This window comes from Heloderma suspectum, chromosome 1 (genome assembly GCF_057233095.1).
Source record: "Heloderma suspectum isolate Gila_16-S chromosome 1, 16-S_ref, whole genome shotgun sequence".
NCBI classification, from domain to species: Eukaryota; Metazoa; Chordata; class Lepidosauria; order Squamata; family Helodermatidae; genus Heloderma; species Heloderma suspectum.
Genome location: NC_139458.1, coordinates 415,567,784 through 415,590,247, shown reverse-complemented (window position 1 = coordinate 415,590,247; position 22,464 = coordinate 415,567,784). Strand labels below are relative to the sequence as shown.

General features: G+C 43.4%; 1 long non-coding RNA gene across 7 annotated transcripts in view; it reads right to left on the bottom strand.

Annotated features, from left to right (window-relative positions):
* Positions 1-22,464, bottom strand: part of LOC146360202 (uncharacterized) — a 237,175-nt gene that overhangs the window by 171,885 nt on the left and 42,826 nt on the right. For 5 of the 7 annotated variants that reach the window (XR_014786956.1, XR_014786955.1, XR_014786957.1 and 2 more), the window contains one exon: positions 1-22,464. This exon is cut by the window's left edge and continues 5,941 nt beyond it; it is cut by the window's right edge. The exons of the other annotated variants lie outside the window; for them this stretch is intronic. This is a non-coding gene — a long non-coding RNA (uncharacterized LOC146360202). 7 annotated transcript variants of the gene reach the window in all.

The following is a 22,464-nucleotide window of genomic DNA, read 5'->3' as shown; positions in this document are numbered from 1 at the left end:
ATGCAGCTGCCAGGTAACATGTAGTTTGGCTGCTTGTTTAACTGTGCCAGCCCACACACCCTGGGCTCCTTCACACTGAGCCTTTAATCTGTGATTGAGATTGCTCCTTCACGGAAGTTTGCGGGCTCTTTACATGACGCCATGATCATTCAAGGCGTCTCCTGCACTAAATTCCCTTTGTTCCATTTTTAAATAGATTTTAAATAGATTTTTAAATAGAATAGCTATCATATGACCCCCATTGTGTTCCGCTTCAGTTTCCTCAGTGAAAAGAGTAAAAAATGGCAAGAAGAGGAGCGAGGTCAATGAAAGATAATAGAAGACTCATACGGGGAGAAGGAGGGGGAAGGGGGTGGGGGGAAAGGAAGCACATGAACAAGGGAGTCGCTGTGATCCTGCATTTAAAACAGAAGCAGAAAGCCCCATTTTAAATGCAGGATTGTAAGCTGGTGTAGAGATGCCCCCTGTTTCCGAGAAGGGTTTGCATCATAGTTTTAGAGAACTGTTCAATATGTTGCTTGTTTATTTATTTATTAACATTATTTTTAGGCCACCTTTCAGGGTAAACCCCCCTCAAGGCAGCGTACAGAATAAAAACCATACCAAAATATATAAATAGGCAATAAATATACAATAAAATACTATAAAAACAAATTATAGTTCTGCTCTAACTCTGCTTCTGATTGGCTTAAGTAAATATCACAAGATCTGGACATTAGGTACAGAGCCTCCTCAAAGTGTACCATCCTCAAAGTGTACCATCCCCAGTAAAGCGTACCTTCCCTCTGTCCATACTTGGGTCCAGTAGCCAGTGCTACTGATTATTCATATAGAGTAGAGGCAGCCATGAGCCCACTATGGAAGTATACTCGCCATGTTTTAGACATGAAGGGTGCTTCCAGGTGAGGCTCTTCTCATGCCACTTATGTGGTTCATTCACAGACATTTACGGGGGGTCCAGACAACGTCTTTCTCTGTGTAGTGTTCTCTTGAGATCAGGAAAAAACAGTTGAGGAAAGATAGTTGAACTAAAGCTAGTTATTAACTGAGGTGTCAGCTGGTTAACTCATATTAACAACAAGCCTCTGCCAGGCTCGGACTGCATTGAGCTCGCTCCAGCTCCTAGCCATATGACTAGCTTCTTCCTGCTAGAGATCCTCTGGGAGTTGCTCCTAAAGCAACAGTAACATATACTGCATTCTACTCATAACCCTCCCGTGTTTTCCCACTGCCTCTTATGTCTTTTTTCTCAACAGAAAAAAATCTATTAAGGAAGAAAAAGTGGAATAGCTGCAAAACAGCTTTTGATTGGTAGTGCTAGGAACCTTCTGTCTAGAAACACCCACATGCCATTTTCTCCCCCAAACTGAGACTGGAGGGTTTTTTTTTTTTCTGGTTTGCAGCAGAAACTGGATTCTCACAGTGCTGATTGGCCAGCCCTTGTGTCAATCACAAAGTCATCTCTTCAGCACAGATTTTTAATTAAAAAAATGTTTTCCCAGTGGTAAGAGATGGTGGTAGAGGAACTTTTGCCTATATATGGTGGCATTGTAATCCAGTTAAGGAATAAACAGCATCAGAGAAATTACAGGCTGTGAGTTGCAATTAACCCCAACAGCTATACTCCTGGGTGATACTAAAGATTAGATCCTTCAAGATTTAGTGGCGATGGTGAGTTAATAGCTGCAAGGATCCTCTGAGCAAGAGTTTGGCGATCAACATGCATGCCATCTCTGGTACAATGGAGAAAGAAAATTTGGACTGCTATGGTGATAAATAAAATAACAAGTTCTAAGTTGCTATGGGAGGGAAAAATGCACTTCATTCAGACTTTCCAAAAAAGTTGGATACTGTTTATCAATTATTGGAATAGGTTCCAACCAGGGGATTTAGCAACAATTGATATACTATATATGTGTTAAGTTGAAATATTGTAACTGTACTGATGGTATTGGGAAACAAAATTTTAAAATTATATAATCAAAAGTAAGGAATGCGAGTTCCCAAGTTCTGAAATAAGCAGCATTTGCTTGCAGAACTCTGCTGTTCTGGAATAAGGAACAATCTTAACCATCTGTCATTTGATTCTCCCAGTGGCTTACAACAGTTTTAAAAGTACATAAAATTCAACATTCATATCTTAACTGTTCTTTAGCCACATAAAGGACTACCTCAATGAGCGAAATGGACTGAACACTTATATGAAAGGTTGGCAGTTAAATCATGTAAGATGCAAGGAAAGGGGTTCTAAAACACACTTTACCGACCAAATCTGGGGCATGAATAGTTATCTGGTGACAGCACAAAGAGCTTTTATATTATGTTCTATGCTATGTACAAGAATATTTGAATTAAATATCCCCTGATGAAAAAAACATTTCAGCTTGAAACACATTAGGATTTGTCAACAAACTGTAATTCGTACAGCTATTAATTATTTCCGTTTGATCATGACTGATCAGGCTACCTTCTTACCATGCTAGTCAAAACATGTAGCCATTTATTTGTGACAGTGTGCATTTAAGATTAAATCAACTGTGCAAATATAGATTTGTTTTTGTGTCTTAAGCCTCTAGGTTTGGGGACTTTGCAGGTTTTTTAACTGGAGTTGAGTATCTCTGATTAATGTTACAGCCCTCCAAAGAGCAATTCAGCATTCCGTTACGGACGCTGTTAGTTTTCAGCCTGGTTTGATGTTATTGACCCCAACAATAAAGTACTAAAATCAGGTATTTCTACTTTACAGCCATCTTGGGCAAGGCTGTATTACAGACAGAACCCTCTGTGACAGCAAGATCCTGCAACATCCTCCTAACTCACCACGGTATATTCTTCGGGCAGATTTAATTTATGGTGCTAAATCTGATCTGATCAGCATACTACATCAAGGATTTTTAAAAATGGCTCTGCCAGGACTTATGGGAAAATGCAAACTTGTCTGTTGGAACGATTTGTAGATGGATTTTGTAAAGTGCCATAAATCCAAACATTTGTAGCATGCAATTTTTTAAGGCACCTTGCAGTTTAATAGAGGGCTAGCTAAAGAAGCTAGAAAGAGATAATTCTTCCAAAATTGTTTGTGGCAGTGAAGCCCTATATTGTGTGAGAAAACTAGGCTTGTAAGGGAGACTTTTTAAGCAAACAGTGGGAGTTAGGAAAATTTACAATGAAAGATTTAAAATAATAATAATAATAATAATTCATATATAAAGAGTTTCCCTTATAATACAAAGAGAACAAATTGCCTTAGACTGCTTGAGAAAGAATCTGCCAAATTAATCTCCACCCACTGTAATTCCAGTTTAAAAGGCTGTCACCCATTAACCATTGTCAGTTGACTGATATTTTTTGGCTGGTTAAATTTAAATATTATTCCCTGTAATAGTGAACTCAAGTGCCTGAGTGCCAGTTTAGAAGTGAAATGGGGCCATCCAAAAATAAGACAATGGCTTCTATGTACCTTAAAGGAGCCTGTGAGTTTCTAGAATGGTGATGGTCATTTAAGCAAGAGAGGGGGTGGGGGAGGGGAAAGGGTCTAAAGAAATAAAAAGTCAAAAATATTGTGGGAGTCCATCAGCTTGTTTATGGCCAAGAACAGTTTGAGGCACAAAACGTTTATGTGTTAGTTGCGAACAACCCACACACCATTACCAAAACAAGGAAAATGGAGAGTAAGGAAGAGAAAGAGCTGAGTTGTTTAAGCCTTGAACAGCTTGTAATAATTATCCTGAAAAGCAGAGAGGGGCACTATCTCCAGAACTGTCCCGCCCCCCCACTACAGCTATAAAATATTCAGGCAAGGGCAATGCCAGATTTAAGGGCAAATTTCTTTATAATTGTTTTTGTTTATTTCTCATTATGATAACCAATCGTCTAAATAAATTGTTAATAGTATGATTTTTGCTCCCAGCCCCATGGAATAAAATTGGCATCATCAATTCTACATGACATGGGCAAGGGAACCTCTTCCTGCCCAAGGGCTGCATTCCCTCATGGCTAAACCTCTGGGGGCTGCATGCCAGTGGTGGGCGGGGCCAAGACTAACCTTGATTCCAATGGGAGTTTTTTAAAACAAGGATTAATTACTGCATGGGGATGAGGCCAAGGCACTGGGCTGGATCCAAAGGCACTGTGAGGTAGATCTGGTGCATGGGCCAGTGGTTCCTGTCCCTTGCCCTAGCTCAGCTTTCCCCAACCTGGATCCCTACAGGTGTGTTAGACTACAACCATCCCCAGCTAGCACAACCATACCAGCTAAGGAAGAGTGCCCTAGCTGGATAGGGAAGTATGCACAGAAACTGATGCTACATGCGCAATTCCCCACACCAATCCAGCAGCTGGTGCTGTGCTCCCATAGCCCTTTAGAAACAGCTGAACCTGAATGAGGAGTTGGAGCAGGGAGCTAAATTCAGTCCACTTCCCTCCCTCCTCACCAAACAAATGATTGATGGAGTTCCAGCTTTTGAAAAAAGTGTTACGTGAGCACAACTGCTACATGTGTAGAACTATGTTGGATCAGGGTCTTAGGCTGCAATCCTATGCACACTTAAGTTACCTGGGAATAAGCTCCATTGAGCACTGTGGAGTAAGCATGAATACGACTGAGCTATTAGCTGACTGTCCTACCAATTAAACTATAATTATTAATTATTCAAGCTTTTTACCATGATGTTAACTTAATATTAACCTCAAAGCAGGGACCATTTATTGTTATTCTGTGAAGTCCCAAACACACTGATGGAATTACTGAATTATTATTTATTAAAATATTTATAACTTCCCTTTCCATCTTAAAAAGACCTCCTCAAGACCTCAAGTTAATAGTAACCTGTTGTTTTCATTGTTCACTTGCAGGCAGAACCACTGCTTGACAAAATGCTAGGTTTTTTTATTATGAGCTATCGCTGTTCTACCGATTATTTTTCAAAACTCAAACCCACAAAACCACATTAGTACAAGCAAAAGCAGAAAAAATATTCATATCCTCCAACTTTTAGTATCGGCAATTCTAATTTTCTCATTATGTGTACTGAATGCTCGTGTATACTGGATGTGTACCTAACACTTGACCTATTTGGGTTGGCACAATGATATCTGACTTATTTGGGCATTGTGCAGAAATTTGCACTCGGTTTTGAATTTTTGGATATTGGGATTGAAATCAGCTAATGTGCACAGATTTAGAACATCTAAATGTGTACTTTGGGTTGTGGAAAATGAAATGCCACCATAGTCCATAGAAATGGCACACCCATATCCTTACTTCATGTGAAGCAAATGAACATATTCTCTCCTGCCATATTTTGGTGGACATTAATATTATTTGTCTGTGTGATAATATGATCTATCACTATCCACTGACAGGACTTTGTGATTCTTGTGCCAGGTGGGGCTCAGAGATGAAAGAGGGAGTGAAGTGCTTATCGTGCACCAAGGGGGAGGCACTCTGTGCCACAGGGCATCATGGGTAATGGTGGCATTCAGGTTTACCAGAAGTTCAGGCTGGGTGCCACTCTAGCCCTTTGTTCTACCTTAATGGAAGCAGCACAAAGAATTAGCCTCAGGAGGAAGACTCCTGAGGGACACCATTTTCCTGCCTCCAGTTTCCATCTCTGTGTGTCATTTTGTAATAAGAGTTCAATTTGGAACAAGAAGGCGCCATTTCTGACTTTGGCACAAGGATATGCTTCAGAGAGTGTTCTAGGTGGCCATGTGTCCTACTTTACACATGGAAGTACTCCATTTCAGAGAGCTGTCAGAAGACAGTCCTCTATTTGAAGGTGTCCTCTGTTTGATAGGCTGTCCCGTCCAAGTCCAGTGTAAAGATAAAGAACCATAAGGAGGAAGACCAGAGGCCTTGAAATACCTATCAACAGTTAGCACCTGGAGAGCAGACTGAGCAGGCACTCAGATCACCTAGTCAGTCTTCTCCACCATGGTGAGATGTACTGTATTTCAATTTTTACATTTATTACATTTCTATACCGCCCAATAGCCGAAGCTAAGCTTTCTGGGCAGTTCACAACAATTAAAACCACAAAATACATAATAAAATACAATGCAAAATGCAGAAGTTTAAAACTACAGTATAAAAGTACCAGCCAAAATATAACTGAGCAGCAATGCAGAGATTTAAAATACCATAACAGATTTAAAACAGTGCTAAAAGACTAAAATTCCTGGGAAAATAAAAAGCTATTCACTGGATAGAGCACAACGCTGGCACCAGGCGAGCCCCTCTGGGAAGCTCATTCTACAACCAGGGTGCCTCAGCAGAAAAGGCCCTCTTCCTGATAGTCACCTGCCCCACTTCCTTTTTAGGGTCTGGGCAGGTACATATGGAAGGAGATGATCCTTCAGATAACCTAGCCCCAAGCTGTTTAGGGCTTTGAACGTTAATACCAGCTCTTTGAATCGGGCAGGAAATGGACTGGCAGCAATTATTTCTAAATTTTCATCTATACATATAAATTAGCAGATGCAAATGTTATGCAAATTGATATCCTCTTTTGCCTTCTTTTTTTGGTGATGCATTTCCTCTGGTTTTTTGGTGATGTGTAAGCAGCCGCCCCAGGTGTTTCACCATGAGAGTACAAAGTGCGTAAACCTAGGGTTGCCATCTTTTCAACCAGACTCTGTAGCTCAACCTTTAACAGTGGCTTGAGAGGAAACATTTCATGGCATGGAGACAAACGCTGCCTCCTGTTAATTGCTGCATATCAAGGTATGGCTACAGAGGCAGGTTGAGAAGCTGGTTATCCTATTTGAGCCTCTGGACCCCAAACCTAGTTAAACGGTACTAGCCGGTTGGGTCTGAGTTCATCCAAAGAGCAATCCAGCATTCATGGATTGCATGCTATACACAACCTAGCCGCACAACCACTACACACTGCGATCTATATTGTGAGCCCTAGCATTTATACACCACATTTCAAGTGTTCAAAGCACATCACCATAATTCTAACCAAACAGCCCAATAAGGTAGACCAGTACCTTTATCCGCATGTTGCAGATAAAGGGATAAGGCTGAAAGAAGGGTGGGTTCCCTAAGGCTATCTAGTTCAGGTTCAGGTGAGACGGGAACAGGGGACATCCTATTACATGCTTAGCTACGATGCTGCATCAGCTCTCTTCTGCAGCTTCTTGAAAACCAGCTCCACAGTTTGGTCCAAGCAGTTATTTGCCAGTTTAAGTGAAGCAACACAGCCAGACAAAACTTGGGAACTGCTACAAACATTTCAAAGACCAAACACTAGTTTGAAGATACCAAAGAATTCCACTTTACATCTAGAACTCCCACTTTACAGTCCTATAGGTGTATGATTGTACTATGAACATGCATATTGGCAGTGCAACTGCACATACAATTTTATTCCAAAAAAGACCATCCCAACCAGTGCTTGACTGCCTCACCTTTTGTGACAGCCCCTTTAAACTACTATTTTTAGAAGTGTGTGCGCGCGTGCGCGTGTGCGAGAGAGAGAGAGAGAGAGATGAGGAGTCAGGTGATAGAGCTTGTGGATTTCATTAAGGCCCCCAACTTCCCCAGCCCCCTTATTGAAGCATTTACCACAACCTGCTGTGAAAGGCCACCCAAAGCTTCAGTTTTTGCCTCCTACCAAGAATATGACGGATGCTGGGAGGAATGGATTAGGCACTTGAAGCTGAAGCACATGAAGTCTTTTATTGGAACAGATAGAAGAGGGTTGTTTATATTCTAAAGAGAGCTTCTTTACAGTTCACAGATAGGCCCAGCTTCACTTCTATCCCCAGCCCCTTCCCCCACCTCATGAGCTTCACCTCTGCCATTAGCCCTCTCATTTCCTGTTTCAGGACGCACACACCACATCCGGTGAGGTTTTTCCCTTTGCCAAAATGACCTTTAATTTTCCTCATAGAAGCTGTACTCTTTGTTTGCACTATATAACTAACACTTCTCCTAAGAAGTTAGAATGTTTGTGAATGTTGAGTAACATCACAGATTAGCCAATGGCTAAGGGAGCAGGCTGTTTACACAGACAGGCAACCAAGCACCGAAAACCAGAGTGGTGCAGTGGTTAGAGGGTCAGCCTTGACAGAAGATCTGGGTTTCAATTTCTCCTAACCAATCATTCACTCTCAGTCTAATCTACCTCACAGGGCTGTTGAGAAGTTAAAATGGGGTAACCCACCCATGTCTGCCATCTTGATCTGGCAGTAATGGTGGGACAGGACACTTTACTTGGAGCTCTGTGTAGTGTGTTTCATCCTGTTCAGAATATTGTTGTAAGATTGGATGTTTGGACAGGAGAGGGTTAATGAAGCCAGGAGTATTACAGGAGACTGCCTTAACAGTCCTGACAAAATTGCCAACTGCCTTTCTTTTGTCAGTGAGTTTGGCTGATTGCTCTGAACAGCTGGCCTGCTGAATGGCTAGGAAATACCTGAAAGGAGGATACCTCCCCCTCACCCCTCTTGGCTGGAGATGTTGTAATCTAGGTGTGTGTGAAAAGAACAATAGGCTGCAATTTGAGTCAGACAGAGAATAAGAAAGGCACAGAAAGACAAAGACCTAAGCTTTAGACTGTGGACCAACAGTATTTTGGGGAGCTCACTCTCTTTCATGAGATCTGAATCTGATGTGGGAGAAGTGAACTTCAGCTGACTGTTGGGAGTGTTTCTGTCTGTGCCTCCATATGCTCTAGCTGCATATTTGTAAATAAAGACAACTGTTACAAAACCAGTAAGCCCCCAGTGACCTCCTTCCAGGCAGAACCAAACTTGGATGAACACTGCACCCCTGGAACTTCTCATTGCTCAGAGAAGCGGGGCGAGCATAATATGAATATAGGAGCTATTTCAAAAACTGGGAATGTGACCAACCCCTGAATATGGGGGAAATGTTGTTTTAAAAATGGGTTTTCACAAACATGCCCATTGGGGGAATTTGCGAGAAGGTTTCGTTTTGCTTTGTTTTTAAGCTGGCCTTGCAAAGCTTTGTGGAGGAATCTCATGGAGGAAAGCAAGATTTCTAGTCTTTAAGGGATGCAAGTGCAAATGTTCACACACAAACACTTTTTAAACCTTTCCATGAGAAATGCTGGGTTGGATGAATCAGAGGTCGGAATTAAGATTGCTGGGAGAATTATCAACAACCTCCGATATGCAGACGATACCACCCTAATGGCAGAAAGCGAAGAGGATCTCAAGAGCCTCTTGTTGAGGGTGAAAGTGGAGAGTGCAAAAGCTGGTTTGAAACTCAACATTAAAAAAACTAAGATCATGGCATCTGGCCCCATCACTTCCTGGCATATAGAAGGGGAAGAAATGGAAGCAGTGACAGATTTTACTTTCTTGGGCTCCAAGATCACTGCAGACGGTGACTGTAGCCATGAAATTAAAAGACACTTGCTCCTGGGGAGGAAAGCTATGGCAAACCTAGACAGCATAGTAAGAAGCAGAGACATCACCTTGCCAACAAAGGTCCGTCTAATCAAAGCTATGGTTTTCCCAGTAGTAATGTATGGCTGTGAGAGCTGGACTATAAGGAAGGCTGAGCGCCGAAGAATTGATGCTTTCGAACTGTGGTGCTGGAGAAGACTCTTACGAGTCCCCTGGACTGCAAGGAGGTCAAATCAGTCCATACTAAAGGAAATCAACCCTGAGTGCTCATTGGAAGGACAGATCCTGAAGCTGAAGCTGAAATATTTTGGCCACCTAATGCGAAGAGAAAACTCTCTGGAAAAGACCCTGATGCTGGGAAAGACTGAAGGCAAAAGGAGAAAGGGACGGCAGAGGATGAGATGGCTAGATAGCATCACCAATGCAATGAATATGAACTTGAGCACGCTCCGGGAGACAGCGCAGGACAGGAAGGCCTGGCGTGCTATGGTCCATGGGGTCACGAAGAGTCAGACACGACTGAACCACTGAACAACAACAACAAATCAATTTGAAGTCGGACACGACTGAACGACTGAACAACAACAACAAATCAATTTGAAGAAGTGTGATATGACTTTTAGCAATTTAGATCTTTGGGAGAAGGAAAAGTGCGAAACTTACTTTCCCTACACTTCCCCATGCATCGCATAAGTGTTGGGCAGTTTAGCTCCACTTTGGCAGCACACAGTTCATCAGTCTTCCTTGTCATCCACCAATCAGCCCTACACACTAGGCAACTGCAAATCACCATATTCCCTTTCTCTGGCACCTGGCAAAAACACAGGTCACATGAGCCGAAATGCTGGCGGAGCTCAGGGTTTGCAACTCTAGGAAGCGTACCTTGTGGCCAGCTAGTGAGTCTGTTTGTCAGAGGATGCAAGTGTATTAAGTGCTCTGTTTGCCCAACAGTCAGGCTCAATACCTCTTGGCCAGGAGATGTAAAAGAGACACTGACAGCAACAGAACATCCTATAAGCTGGGTTCAGCCCAGGTGAAATAGACAAAGGTTACTGCCTGATGCACAAAAACCCTTGAGGCTATTTACATACAGGGCTGGAAATGACCTAGGTGAAGGCTCTCATTGAATCCCGCAGCCCCAATGTGCACCTTGTCATGTGTAAACAACCCTGGGGATCTTACACATGGCCCAGGTAGAACCTCACCTGTGTTTACAGAAGGGTTAGAAGGTCTAACTAATAGCCATGCTGAGTATGATACAGCTGGTGGCATTTGCTCACATTCTTCTCTTCCACCCTTCACTGTTTCCTCACTGTCTGTATTACATCTGTAGGCTCCCTGGGGGCAGGCACATGTAAATGTTGCCTACATAACTCTGCAAGATGACATCTGTCTTGATGGTGCTGTATAAATGTATATTAATAATAACAATAACCACAACAGGCAACTAGCTGCACTACCAATATGCATAGGCATAGAAAATGTGTGTGTGTTTATGCGGGGGCATGCCAGCAGTGGCCCCCCCAACGTACTGGCCTGGGGCCAAATTGACCCTCAGCCAGAAAGGGTTCCGGACCCCTGACAGAGAGCAAACCTGCCCCTTTTAGCTTTCACAGTACTGAAGCATTTCACAATCCCATTTTTTTAAACTCACTTTCCATCACATATGAAGAAAATATGCTTTTTTTTCCATTGAGGAGCAATGTGTTTGCATTCTCCATGGCTTTGTCTCAAGCCACTCCAGTAATGAAAGAATGCAGAAATTGTGGGATCATCATGTAGGGAAATCAGGACGGTTGGATTCATCTTGTGGTGCTACACCTCCCATATGGTTTCTAAATTCTTATGTTATCAGAGAGGTGTGGGATGGAACCATGGAGAGGAGTGACCACACTGTTCCTGTGATGTAAAATTTTGCGCTGATTCAGACCTTTCTCAACAGCACCAATCCACCCTACTTTTTCTCCTTGGTTCATCACATGGTATCAGTGTCTGTCACCACTGTAACATCTTCATCTTGGCCCTGATGATGCTGATGATGGTGAGCAATATTCTCATCAAACAAATCTCAAAGATTCAGCATGGCTCTTCTTGGGAACAAAGGAAGTTGCCTTATACTGAGTCAGATTGTTGGTCCATCTAGCCCAGTATTGTCAACACTGACTAGCTGCAGCTCTCTAGGCTTTCAGGCAAGGTTCCTTCCTAGCCCTGTCTTCAGAAGCTGGAGAACCTGGGGCCTTCTGCATGCACAACATTGTGCTCTACCACACTGCTGATAGAGCTGTACACTCAAACAGGAGTGAGTACAGGTTTTCTCATTGTGGGATAAGATTTGCTTCTCTTCGCCTTTGCTCCTGTAATGACAGACATACTGGCTGCAGATCCAGCAACATTCCCCACTCCCCTCATATGGCAGGCAGTCTGCCTGCCTTGTTTTTCTTTCTTTTCTTTTTTCATTTTTGCATTTTCTGCTTAAACATTTGTTCCGTAATTTTTCAAAAATATTTTTTACATTGTAAAAATATTTTTAAAATTGCTCTGAGAATGGGGAGAGGGGGCTTTGTGACTGACACTAAGGCCAGCCAATCAGCACCATGCAGATTTGTCACCTGCTGAAAATCAGATGAACAGGTTTTCTCCTAACCTTGATCTGGGAGAGAAGACAGTGTATCTAATCAAAAGACAGTGGTATGCCTCTGAATACCATTTGCCAGGGAACACAAGCAGGAGGGGCTATCGTGGGGCATCTGGTTGGCCACTGTGGGAAATGCTTGACTAGATAGGCCTTTGTTCTTTTTCCAGCACAGTTCCAATATGCCTATGAGTGTCACTTCCATAGCAAGCTTACTGCAAAAACTTACATGTGTCCTATGAGAAAAGTCTGAAAGTGTGTAGACCTGGTGAAATGTCAGAAGCCAAAAGGCGTATGAGCAGAATTCCCAGTTCTCATGGGTGGGCCTTCAGTGTGCTACGTATCTCTTTGCCTCACCCATAACTAGGAAAAGTAGAATAAATTCTGTTAAACAACATACATATGCATGTATGTACATATAGATTCATTCAATGTGCATAATGTATACATAGGTCATAGATTCTGCTTTTCTTGGCATAGATTTTGGGGTTACCATGGCACAGAATTTCAACTTTTCCTTTCTTTCTTTGTTTTTTTTTAAACACAGCATATAAGAGACTCCTGATCAGAGGTGCTAGCCTGACTTGTCAGTGGGCCAGAGAAATCCCATTCAAAACCACCAATGCATCAACCTTTTATTTTCCAAATCTGATAAAATGTGACTTGTCAGAGGCAGGTTCGGCTTGTGAGGAGATAATTGCTATAGTAACTGCTGCATCGCATTACTTACACATAAGCATTCTTCTGAAGACTGGGATCTTTGCTGAGGACTTTGGCTTTGTTGTATATCTTTAAGGGTGGTTTAATTTTAATGGTGTCTTAAGTTGGGAATCTTGCCTTTTTAAAAAAAAAGAAAGAAAGAAAACAAAGAAAATTGCTAGCTATGGAGACTTGCCACCTTAAAGGATTTGGAAACCATTAAATCAGTTTCTTCTTTTCTTAAGACATCCATTTTTCCAGCTCACTCAAGAGAGAAAGAAACGAGGTTGTAAAATATAAGGAGTGGTTAGGATTTATTTGCTTTCCTACCCTCATCACTTCCCTCCCCCCGCTTTCTCTTTTGTTTCTGTTCCAGTAAGCCCACAGAATTGTGACCACAGATTTGTGTGTGTGTGTGTATGTGTGTTAATAAACGACTGTCTGTTATTTACAACAGACCATAAAACCACATTGTGCTCTACAAAGATGATGACAGAGAGGGTCCTTCCTTCCTCCTACCACGGCCTTTTAGCCTATCATGTGCACGTCTGTGAATATGTTGCGCTTCCGGACCAAACTTTACATTATCTTGTCAAATGCCATGATTCCCACTCCAACTTTGCTGAGATAACCAAGCCCTGTTCAAGACATTTCACTGCCTGAGGTGAAGAACAAGATGGCACCTTCCATTCCATGTAGAAAAGCCAACTGGACTGGCAACTGTGAGAAACCATCCTCCAATGCACCTGAAGGCAGCAGACTAGCTTAGGGGACACAAGGCAAGCCACATGAGACACAGCTATCTCCTCCAATACCTTGCAGCCTTCCAGCATCTGATGCCTGAGGCTACTGCCTCACTCTGCCTGATGGTAGAACTGGCCCTCGAGATAATGACGGCACAGGGGAGCTGTTTACAGGGGAGGACTGGAGGGTGGGAAGCAGGTGGGCTTAACCTCTCCTGCACTTGCCAATTCTCCCCTGCATATGTCCTCTTCAAGACTGTTTCCCCACTAGTGCACTTGGGGGCAATTTTAAGGCTCTGCACTTAATGGCCTTACAAGAGGGGAAGGGTCTTTCTAAACAGGAATGGGTATTACTTCACTTACTTCAATGTGTGGCAAGCCACCCTACTGCATTTGGGGGCCCTCCTGATCATTCTGCAGAGTGGAGCCCTGAGCGTCTGCCCCAAAGTCCTTCCCTGAGGGAGGGAAGACCCACGGGCTGTTTTAGGGTTGTGGGTAGTTTGTTAACCACCTCAACAGCCCACCCTGGCCAGGTTCGCACCTAATGCCAAGCCATTTTAGAATGGCTTGCATTCTAAAACTGGCAGATGGCAAGCCCCACAGAGGGAATTCACCCACAGTGGCTTGTCAATAGGTAGGAACTGGGTCAATGTGTTTTCCTTCTGTTAGCCATGGGTGGAACAAGGAACTATAGAGCCCACATGCCCCATACCCTGCTCTATGGAATGTCCTGCTCACCTATTCCTTGTGGCCATATGGCATCTTAAGAATCACATGCAACCCTTTAACCTTCTGTCTTGCCTGAACAAAGGCAAACTCTGGCAAACCACATGTCACATTCACAACAAGGCAAGCTGAGAACCAATTTGAGGACCAATTTGTTAGATATATTAACATTAATACTAATTCATTTACAGTACAGAAGAACATAAGAAGAACCCTGATGGATCAGACCAAAGGCCTATCTAGTGCAACATTCTGTACGCACAGCGGCCAACCAGCTGCCAGTGGGAAGCCCACAAGTAGGACATGAGTGCGATAGCACCCTCCCCCTCATATCCCCCAGCAACTAGTATATAGAGGCCTTTATAAACTGCCCAGAGAGCTTCAGCTATGGGATGGTATAGAAATGTTAATAATAACAACAACAACAACAACAACAATGCCTCTGATACTGGAGGTAGCATGTAGCCATCATGACTAGTAGCCATTGATAGCCTTATCCATTAATTTGTCTAATCCTCTTGTAAAGCCATAGAAATTGGTAGCCATTATTACATCTTGTGGTAATGAGTTCCATAGGTTAACTTTGTATTGTTGTGAAGAAGCACTTCCCTTTATCTGTCCTGAATTGCCACCATTCAGCTTCATGGGATGACCCTGAGTTCTAGTATTATGAGAGAGGGATAAAAACGTTTTCCTATCCACTTTCTCCATACCATACAAAATTTGTACATCTCTGTCATGTCTCCTCTTACCTTTTCTCTAAGCTAAAAATGTTGTAACCTTTCCTCATAGGGGAGCTGCTCCAACCCCTTAATCATTTTGGTTGCCATTTTCTCCACCTTTTCCAACTCTACAACATCCTTTTTGAGGTGTGGTGACCAGTATTCCAAGAAAGAAACAAGAAACCAGTTAGAGAGGCAGAAGGACCGTTTGTTGACAAAGGATGGGTTTAAAAAGCCAGTGACCTTAAAGAGAACAGTTGGGAAACATATCCACAGCAGAACCACTGTTTTGGGGAGTAAATCCAGCAAAATACAGAGGTAGCAAAGGATGACTCTTGAGAACTGACTGACAAATTCAAAACTAATAGGTAATCACAACCAGATGGCATTCACTTCTCTTCCGCCTTCCCCTGGATTTATGTTTGTACTTGGTATATGAACTTTTGAATCTTGTTTGTCTTGCTTTAAAAGCACCATTTTTAAATGTAGTTATAATTGCATTAGATATGTTTAAGTGCATTGCAAATATCAAATAGTACTATTTATGCTGTTTTAATAAACTATTTTAAAAAGTTACAGTTTTTAAATAACTCAAATTTGAAATTGCTGATCTTTTCACTAAATTATAACTTTATTGCTAAATTCATCCTCCTTACCAGAGGCTTGAAAGATGTTACCACCCTTTAAAAAGGATCTATGGGGAATCCTAGAAATTACAGACCTGTCCCAAGTCAATTGTTGCAAAGTATTATGAAATGTTTAGAGGCAATGGACACAAATACATCACATTTATAGAGTACCAGGGACTGTACCATTTCAGAAAACAAGTGGCAGTTGCATGTTTGATTACTTCCCCAAGTACAAAAAATCCTGGCAGACAGAAAACTATCACAACAGGGAGAAAGCTAGGTTAGAGAGCCCCTCTCTTACGTGTCCGTTAGCAGGGAGATTTTGGTGTGAGAGGAATGGACTGTTACAGTCCTCAAGCTGAAGTCTGAAATAGTACAGCCCCAGGAATACTGATCCACATGATCTATCTGAACATGTAGATTGGCCCTTCGAAGAAGAGGAAGCATTGCTGAAGAAGAATCAGCATGGCTTCTGCAAAGGGGAGTCTTGCTTCCATCAACTTTTTTTAGAATACATTGGGGGTGTCAACATATACATGGGGAGAATCTGGTGGGCAATATAGCTTTTGGCTATTGCTAGATGTTGAATTGGCTCTGAGTTCTATAATTTTAGGGCCAAACTAGAGTTCTATAATCTTAGGGCCAAACTAGACATGATGTTTAACATGTTATTTGCCTTTGCAGAGGTGATTTTTCTTTAAGAAATAGCCATTGCAGGGGTGGGGGGTGAGAAGGATCAGGACTATGGTATGGAGGGAGGGGGACTTTAACTCTTTGCCCACACTGTGGGCCCAAATGGAATCACCTCCTCCTGCACCTGCTATTCACAAGGGAAGCTTTCTGTGGGACTGTGGCAGGGTCACAGTGTTAAAGCGCCCTTCCTCCATGTGCCACTGTCCTGATCCAGCTCAGACCACCCCCCATCCCCTGGTGATTTGCTAAAGAAAAATCACCTCTGCAAGGGCAAACTATGTAACAAATGTCATATCTAGCTTGGCTTTTAGCTGAGAGGCTGAAGAGGTAGACTACATGCTTGGATATGAAAATGACCTTAAGAATCTGTGTGAAGTTCTGCAAACAAGCTGGATAAGAGGTGGATAAAATTAACTCAGCTGTCCCCAACCTGGGAACCTACTCGTCATCCCCAGGAGTTGAAGTCCAACACATCTGGAGGGCATCAAGTTGGGGCAGTCTGCTCTAACTAATCAGTTTGAGGATGATGAGCATTACAATCTTTAATTTCTAATTAGGAAATCTTGCTAGGCTGATTTTCTGAGTATCACACATGGCACTAAAAGCACCTGTGAGCTTCCTTTGCGCTATACAAATACATGCATGAATGCTGTCAGATGCAGGCCAGAAAGATCAGATCAAAGACACTCTCTAATACATGCACATGCTTACATCCAAATTACAGATCTGGGTGTGTGTTTTTAACAACAACAAAAGCATTTGTAATTCATGTGTGACAATGCTCTTTTTTCCTTAAACACAAGGGTTTAGATTGTAGTCAGCTATTCTCCAAGAATCCAGCCATGGCTCCTCTCCTTGCGCCAAGTATTTATGCATGCTCTTTTTGAAGCTGAGCTAATTATCTTTCCTGGATGAGCCTTATCTAATTCAGAGCTGATGTCATTATGAAAACAACCATTTAATAACTCCAGCCACATCAAGTAAACGAACAGCGGGAGGCTGCAGCGAGTCCAGTCAAGGAGGGGAGGCAACCTGCTGCGTCGTCTGCTGTAATGAACACAATTAGTCTGCAGTGGCAGAGGGGGGACTGCCACGGCTTCTGCCGAAGATAAAATAAGCACGCTCTTTCTAAAGGCGGTAATCTCACACAAAGCTAGGTAAACAAGCTGCTTATGCAGCCCAATAAATCCACACAAGATTAAGTTCTTCACAGATGAGTCAGGTCCCTTTCACCAGGCTTTATTGCACTTCTTAGTTTTAATATGGTCCCTGAAGTACTGATCATCATGAGATACATTCATAGGGCCAATTCACACAACCATTCCATGAGGGATGAATGGCTTGAGTGGATGCTATGTTGCTTGGTTTTGATTCCACTGGTCCATCACAGTGGAATCTGGCCCTTTTGGGGTTCGATGGGCTCCTGGCGAGCACCCCACTCAGCTTGCATTTGCAGGCTGAGCCACAGGGCTTTTCCCAAAATCCAGGAACTTTTCTCCTTAAACAAAAAATAAGATTATGTTAATAGAAATGTGCACAAATTGCAGGGTGCAATTTCCGTGACCTACACAAATTCTGGCCGGAATTTGTGTAAATCATGCAAATTGCACCCCACAATTTCTATTTACATAAATGTTTAAAACTGGAAAAATCCGCGAGCTGGCCCAACTAGGATGCAGATCCAGTTGGGCCAGCTCGGGGGGACATGAGCCAACATCCAGGGGGCTGAGCTGATGAAAGCCTGGGAAGCTCCATCCCCTGGTCAGATTCCTCAGACATCCCTAGTTTTGATTTCTTCTGTCAGTGATTGGTGAAAGACTGACCTGGTTCGCATGGCATGATAAACCACAGTGGGTTGTGAGCCTTGTTTGTGTCAGTGTGGCTTATCATGACGTGATTCATCACCGTTTGCTAAGCATGACCAGGTACCTTGAGAACCCATGCTCCACGTGTCACTGGGCTGATAGTTGTCTAGCACCATTTTAGCATTCAAATCATCACCATCATCATCTAGATTTCTTAGCTGCCTTTCTCAAACAAAAAGAAAAAAGACTCAAAGTGGTTTACAACAAAATCAAAACATACAAAATGTAAAACAGCTAAAACAATTCCACACTAAAATAAAACCCCATAAAACAACTAAAACATCAGTGGCAACCATAAACAATTCAATTGATGCATTAAACAGCCCACCATATGCCATCAAATGCCTGGGAAAAGAGAAAAGTCTTAACCTGGCACTGAAAAGATGGCAATGTTGGCGCCAGGAGCGCCTCACTAAGGAAAGCATTTCACAATTGAGAGTGGAGGAGGACGAATTATGACCCCAAAGACCACCCCCCTCTTGTGCCATCCACTGAGCCTACCTCAGAGGAGGTTCTTGGAGGAGGGCCTCAGATGTTGATCATAGAGTACAGATAGGTTCATACCAGAAGAGGAGCTCCATCAGGTATTGTGGTCTTGAGCTGTGTAAGGCTTTGTAGGTTAAAGCCAGCAACCTGAATTGGGCTCCGAAACGTATAGGCAGCCAATGAAAGCAGGCCAGAATCGGTGTTATATCCTCAAACCTTCTGGTCCCCATTATCAATATAGCCTCTGCATTTTGCACAAACTGCACTTTCTGAACTGTCTTCAGAGTCAGCCCCACACAGAGTACGTTGCAGTAATCTAATCTGGAGATGACAACAACATAAACTACTGAAGTCAGGTTATCCTTGTCCAGATAGGGGCATAGCTGGGACACCGGCTGCAGCTGGTAAAAAGGCACTCCACGGCACTGAGGCCACCTGAGCCTCACATGACAATGATGGCTCCAGGAGAACCCCCAGGCTGCAAACCTGCTCCTTCAGGGGGAGTGCAACCTCATCCAGAACAGGCTGAACACCATTCATCCAGTCAGAAGAACCCTCCAGCCTCCACAATACCATCTGTCTTGCCTGGATTGAGTTTCAGTTTATTAGCCCTCATCCAGTCCATTGTTGCAGCCAGGCACTGATCTAGCACACCCATAGCCTCACCTGGTGAAGATGAAAAGGAGAAATAGAGTTGCATGTCATCAGCATACTGATGACAGCACACTCCAGAACTCCAGATGACACCACTCAGCTTTTCATGTAGATGTTAAATAGCATGGGGGACAAACCCACCCCCTGTGGAACCCAATACTGGAGAATCCACAGGGCTGAGCAATATCTCCCAAGCAACATCTTCTGTAGCTGACCATTCAAATACGACCAAAGCCATTGCAGTGGAGTACCCCCCCTGCCAGCTCAGACAGGATATAATGGCTGACGATATCAAAAGCCACAGAGAGATCAAGGAGAATCAACAGGGTCTCTCTCTTGACACAGGGCAACCAAGGCTTTTCCGTGCCAAAATCCATCCGGAACCCTGCCTGACTTTATAACATTTTGCAGTTCACGTAATTATCTTGCAGTAACTAGGTAGGTCAGTATTATTGTCCCCAAGATACAGATGGGGCAAGCTGAGGCTGACAGATACTGGTTGCCCAAGGCTACCTGGTGAATTCATGAATGATAGGTCTCTACTTTGCCATCCACCCTCCTACACACTCCTGATCCCTGGCCTTGGTACTGATTTGATCACCTGCCAATCTCACCCTGTCTTGGACGTGCTGCTGCTCTCATAAATGCAAACAGGCCCCAATCTGTCCCCACACCAGGGGAGCTCATCCCTATCAAATCCTATATCAAGAAGTTAGTCTTTTTGCTACATTGTCTCCCTCCCAGTTCAAGAGCCTAAAGACCAGTTCACACAGTTCACTTCCCCTATGGGGAAGTGTCATGCTGTCCTCTCCCACAGCCCCCACCCCAGCCCCAAGGTCATGGAGGCAAATGTAAGAAGCAAATAGGCTGTATATAGACACTGCTGACAGAGATTTTCCAGCCACTACGACCACAGGAACAGCTACTGGCTGAATCTGTGTAGATTCCAGATCACACATTAACCTTTCCACACAGAACTGCAAGCCCATGCATGAGTAAAGAGCAGCAACAGCAGTGGCTTGCATGTAGGGGAAATTGACTGTGTAAACTAGACCTGCATTTCTGTGATTCCTCAGAACAGCTAGTGTAAGCTGCACCACATTACTGAGTAGTGTTCACTTCTGAGTTTTGGTCTGGGCAAGTGAGTAATTCATTTTTTAAAAAACATTAAGGTATTTCCTACAAAGGTGCTTTTTTTGTTTTTGACTTGTTTACAAGGAATATTGTTTCATACAAGCTTGTTGCCATTTAAAACAGCAAGCTGGTGCACCTATGTGTCAGTAGAATTGCTCACTGGTTGGTGTCCAAGTCTGCCATTTCAAGTGGCAATCTGATACACTTGTATGTGAGGAGATGTACTTGCAAGAAAGTTGTCTGGCCTGCTGTTCTTTATAAATGTGGATTGCAAACAGAAAAAAAGCAGCACTGGAATGCTTTTCCAGAAGGACAAAAGGGACAAAAAGAAGAGGAGAGGAGAGGAGAGGAGAGAGGAGAGGAGAGGAGAGGAGAGGAGGCTGATGCAGAAACAGCTTCCATCTCCTTAGAAGCCAGGAAAGTCCTATGTATGAGCATTTGATTTGGGAAACCAGCAGTCAGCTTTCAGATGCCAGACAGCAGTTACTACTAGAGAAGCTTTTAATTTTATGGCTCTCCGTTTCTTACCAGCAGCTTCTCTGATCTTCCTTCTCTGGGGAAAGTAACCTGGTAGAAGAAAACGAGCTACGAAAACAACGCTTGAAGGAAGAGGGGGGGAAATGATGCCGTGCAACTTTCAAAAATAATGTTTGCTGTTTTGAAAGCCCTGTGCAATTAATAAGCAAACAACAGCAGGAGGAAGAGCAATTGGCTGAGCCTCAATATAAATCCTGAGATAGCAAAGTGCGCATTATATTATCTGAAATAAGACTCATCAATGACAGGACTATGAAATTCACGACAGGGTGAAAGATAAGTTGGCTCCCAGGGGAGCTCATAGAAAGGCTTTAAAACGAGGCAATTTGAATAGAAAATCCACCAAAGAGCACAAGCAGTCACACGGCTCACTTGGAAGCCAAGCGCTCGGTCACCGATCTGCTTTGTTGTTGAAAGCAGCCCATCTAGAGCTGCCAGCGCCACACCCAGCTCTGCTGGGTTGGCGCTGGCAGAGCTGCCCTCCGTGTTCCTTAGGCGTGTTGGGTCTGGCAGTCAGCGAGGCCAACAAACGATTGGCAGGACCGTTTTGCAGAAGGCAGCCAGTCCCTCTCCCACCCTGGCCCCACGTTCTTCCTAATCTCAACTCTGCTTTGGTGGAGCGGGGGCCAACTCCCACATGGCAGGCTGCATTTTCTCCACTCGTGCTAGCGGCTTAGAGCTATGCTGGCTGGGGAGTTCTGGGAGATGTAGTCCAACACATCTGGAGGGCACCAGGTTGGGGAAGGCTGGCATCTTGGAATAAGCCCAAAGTGGGGTGGCGTCTTATGCATCGCCAAAAAAGAGGACGAGAGAGGGCATACATTTGCATCAAAAGTGAATATGCCAATTTGTATTTATGGATGCAAATTTAGAAATAATTACTGTAATTTAAATAGAAATACAATACATTTCCCCATAGTGAGGAAGACTCTGACCAGATGACCTGTGTGCCTGCTCAGTCTGCTATCCAGCTGCTATCTCTTACTCCCCCTCCCTATGGTTCTTTGCTTTAAACTGGACTTGGACTGGATGGTCCTTCAAGAGAGGATGCCTTCAGACACAGGACTGGCCTCTGGCAGCCCTTGAGAATAGAACCTGTGACCAGCTTGCTTGGCAGTTCTGAGGAGGAGCCATTGCGCAGTGGTAGAGCACATTCTTTGTGTGCAGAAGTCCAAGGTTCACTCCCTGGCATCTCTAAGTTTGAAAAAAGGAATCTTAGACAGAAGGGCTGCCTAAGACATTAGAGATCTGTTGCCAGTTGGAATAGACAGAGCACTGGACTACATGGATCTGTGGTGTGACACCCCAAAGCTTCTATGGATATAAACAAGATTTGTTCAGTCCAAGAGTCGCAATGCAATGAAAAACTCAAAAGGAGTCTGTCTTCAGGGGGAAAGGTTGTCACATATGTGGTTTGCCACTTGACTTACATGTTCAAAAATTCTCCTTACACCAAATAACTTTCCCCAAAAAGACCCCTTTGATTTTGAAACAAGGTGAGCCGTTTGCTATTTCTTATTTTAGGCTGTCACCCTCTCTTGTTGTTGGGCCTGACTCACGAGG